Source organism: Phyllostomus hastatus, unplaced genomic scaffold, assembly GCF_019186645.2.
Source record: "Phyllostomus hastatus isolate PE091 unplaced genomic scaffold, TTU_PhHast_1.1 phas_contig_5, whole genome shotgun sequence".
NCBI lineage: Eukaryota > Metazoa > Chordata > Mammalia > Chiroptera > Phyllostomidae > Phyllostomus > Phyllostomus hastatus.
Genome location: NW_025333897.1, coordinates 6,501,221 through 6,505,655, shown reverse-complemented (window position 1 = coordinate 6,505,655; position 4,435 = coordinate 6,501,221).

The following is a 4,435-nucleotide window of genomic DNA, read 5'->3' as shown; positions in this document are numbered from 1 at the left end:
CAATGTATTATATTGTTAATGTACTGTTTGTACATTTGACTTGCTAGCATTATTTAATTTTAGAGAGGAGAAGGGAAGGAGAAAGAGAGGGAGAGAAACATCAATGTGTGGTTGCCTCTCATGTGCCCACTACTGGGGACCTGGCTGTCAACCCAGGCACGTGCCCTGACTGGGAATTGAACCACCAACCCTTTGGTTCACAGGCCAGCACTCACTCCACTGAGCCACACCAGCCAATAATATCAGAGATATTATTGATCTGTACTTTTCTTTTTGGTGTGTTTTGTCCTTGCCAAGTTTTGCTATTAAGGTAATGTTGGCCTCATAAAATGAGTTTGAAAGTATTGCCTCTTTTTCCATTTTTTGGAAGAGTTTGAGAAGGTTAGGTATTAAATCTTCTTTGAATGTTTGGTAGGTTCATTAATGAAGCCATCTGGTCCTGGACTTCTACTTTTTGAGAGGTTTTTGATGGATGTTTTAATGTCCTTACTGTTGATTGATCTATTTAAGATTTTTTTTTTTAATTTATAGAGAGGGAAGGGAGAGAGAGAGAGAGAGAGAGAGAGAGAGAGAGAGAGAGAAACATCAATGTGCGGTTGCTGGGGGTCATGGCCTGCAACCTATGCATGTACCCTGACTGGGAATCGAACCTGTGACACTTTGGTTCGCAGCCCGCTCTCAATCCACTGAGCTACGCCAGCCAGGGTGATTGATCTATTTAGATTTTCCAGTTCTTCATGCTTCAGTCTAGGAAGGTTATACATTTCTAAACACTTGTCCATTTCCTTTAAGTGATCTAATTTAATGGAGTGTAGTATTCTTCCATGGTCCTTTGTATTTCTGTGTTATTCTTTGTAACTTCTCTTTCATTTCTAATTTTGAGTCTTTTCTCTTTTTGCCTTAGTCTAGCCAGACAAATATCGATTTTATTAATCTTTTCAAAGAACCATCTCTTTGTTACATTAATTTTTCATATTGTCTCTTTGTTCTTTATTTTAACTCTCTAATTTTTATTATTTTCTTCCTTATACTGACTTTGGGCTTTGTTTGTTCTTCTTTTTCTAGTTCTTTAAGGTGAAATATTAGGTTATTTACTAAAATTTTTCTATCCATGTTTATTGAGGTTTATTGAGGTAGACCTATAATGCTGCTGCTGCATCCCAAAGACTTTGATATATCGTAATGTCATTCCCATTTGTCTTGATGTATCTTTTGATCTCTTCTTTTACTTCTTCTTTGACTCAGCAGTGGTTCATTTGCATGCTGTTTAATCTTTACATGTTTGTGGTTTTTCCAGTGGTCTTTTTGCAGTTGACTTTCAGTTTCAAAGCATGTGGTCAGAGACTATGATTTCAATTTTTTTAATTTGTTGAGACTAATTTTGTGCCCCAAAATATGGTTTATTCTTGAGAATGTTTCATGTGCACTAGAGAAAAATGTATAATCTGGGATGAAAAAAAATCTGTAAATATCGATTATGTCCATTTGGTCTATGTCATTTAAGGCTGATATTTCTTTATTGATTTTCTGTGTGGATGATGTATTTATTGCAGTCAATGGGGTTATTTAGCTTTCCTACTATAATTATATTTTTGTCAGTTTCTCCCTTTAGTTCTGTTAATAATTGCTTTATATATTTTGGTGCTTCCAAGTTCAGTGCATATATATTAATGTCTTGTAATGTCATAAGGGTTATGTCTTCTTAGTATATTGTCCCCTTTATCATTATAAAGTGTCTGTCTTTGTCCCATAATTACCTTTTGTATTAGAAGTTTATTTTATCTGATATAAGTATGACTACCTCTGCTTTTCTCTGGATGCCATTTACTTGGAGTATCATTTGCAAACCTTCACTTTGAGTTTACATTAGTCTTTGCAGCTGAGATGTGTTTCCTGAAGCCAACATATAGTTGTATTTTTTAAAATCCATCCTGCTACTCTGTACCTTTTAATGGCGAGTTCAGCCCTTGTACATTTAGGGTGATTATTAATATGTGAGGACTTCCTGTAGCCATTTTATCTTGTTTTAGGGTGGCTCTGTGTCTCCCTTGTTTCTTTTCCCTTGTGTTTCACCCTATAATTTTAGTATGGTAGTAGTCTATGATTTTTCCCTTCATTTTCTTTTTTTTTTATGTTACGTGTCTCAGTTCTAGATTGTAGTTTTGTGGTTACCATTAGGTTTTTTTTTTTTTTAAAAAGTTCCTTATGTACATTAGTCCTTTTTATTTAGATTGCATCTTATGTTCATTTACCTGTACAAGTTAAATCTTTTTCCCCTCCCCTTTTATGTTTTTTGTTGTCAAAAATTATCCCTTTTTAGGTTGTGCATTTATTTCCAAATTGCAGTAGCCTTTGTCTTCTGTTTTTTTAATGCTTTTACCTCCTTTAACCTTGTTATATTTAAGTGTTTAATACCCTATTCTGAACAAGAGTTGCAATTTCCTGCTTCTACCTATCTTTTAGTCATCTTACTCACACTTTTGTGTCCTTTTGTCTTTTTGTTTCAGGAGGAAGAGCACCTTTCAGCAATACTTGTGATGTGGGTCTTGTGGTAAATCCCCTTAGTTTCTGTTTGTCCAGAAAAGTATTTCTCCTTCATATTTAAAGGATAAATTTACTGGATATATTATTTTTGGCTGGTAATTTCTCTTTTGATATTGTGAATATTTGATTCCACTCTCATAGCTCACAGGATTTCTCCTGAAAAAATCTGATGAAAAAATCTAATGTGGTTTCCTTTATAGGTTACTGAGACAGGAGAGTAATAAACTAGGAAAATTCTTCCCTAACCAAGAACACTTGAGAGCAAATGGTTTATACCTCTCCTTCCTAACCAGAGAATAGGTAGCTACACTGACCATAAACCACAGGTGTCCAGTGAAGAGAAGAATGCTAATACAAATGGAGAGATAACAGGAGAACAAATGGAGGGAGCTTAGGAAGAAGCTGCATGACTCTCCTTTCAGCTCCCCCTGTCCTTACTCCCAAGGGAAAAGGTGTGTCTGCACTCCCCCTAGCATTTTCCCCCTCCCAAATTCCCATGGTTCCCCTATATAAACTTGCTTCTGAAAGCTCAAGAAGGTGGCTGCTAGGGTTTTTACCCATCACCTTTTCAGACTATGGCCTCTGATATTATAAAAGCACAATTATAATCCAATCCCTGTCTCTGCTTTTTGGTTGAGCGGTGGCAGGCAGCACAAGCCCAGACTCAGTTGCCTCTGGTTTCATTACCATCTTCTTTTCCCTGGCTGCCTTGGGAATTCTTTCTTTGTCATTAACTTCTGATGCTATAATGCCTTGCAGAAGGCCTTTTTGGGTTGAGATAATTAGGTGTTCTGTTAGCTTCTTGGATTTGAGGGTTTAGTGCTTTTCATAGGTTTGGGGAGTTCTTGTTGATTTTTTGTTTGGATAGCCTCTCTGTTCCTTTCTCACTCTCTTCTCCATTTGTTATACCCATTATTTTTAAATTTTATGTTAAAATTACAGCTTACATTTAATATTGCATATTAGTTCCAGGTGTACAGCATAGTGGTTAGAAAATCATATACTTTACAAAATGTTTCCCCACAATATTTCTAGTACCCACCTAGCACCATACATAATTATTACAATATTATTTTTCCTGTGCTGTACTTTATACCCCTGTGACTGTTTTGTAACTACAAATTTATACTTCTTAATCCCCTCGCCTTTTTCACTCAGTCCCCCAATTCCCCTCCCCTCTGGTAACAATCACTTTGTTCTCTGTGTCTATGAGTTTATTTGTTGTATTTGTTTATTTATTTTGTTCTTTAGATTCCACATGTGAGTGGAATTATATGGTATTTGTCTTTCTCTGACTTATTTCATTTAGCGTAATACCCTCCAAGTCCATCCCTGCTATCACAAATGATGTCATTCTTTTTTATGGCCAAGTTAATATTCCATTGTGGAAATGGAATATTACCGCAACTTTTTAATCCACTTGTATATAATGGGAACTTGGTTGTTTTCCATATCTTGGCTATTGTAAATAACACTGCAATGAACATAGGAGTACATACCATCTTTCGAATTAGTGTTTTTGGTTTCTTCAGATATATACCCAAAAACAGAACTACTGAGTCATAAGTAGTTCTATTTTTAATTTTTTTAGGACTCTCCAAACTGTTTTCTATAGTGGGTGTATAATTCTGCGTTCCCAACAACATTGCACATCCCACTAACCCTTTTTGTTGATTTATTGATGATGGCCATTCTGACAGGTGTGAGGTTGTGGTTTAATATACATCTCTCTGATGTTTAGTGACATTGAACATCTTTTCATATGACTATTTGCCATCAATATGTCCTCTTTGGAGAAGGGTCTATTTACATCTCTGTTCATTTTTTAATTGAATTGTTTGTTTTTTGGTATTGAGTTATATGAGTTCTTTATAAATTTTGGATATTAACC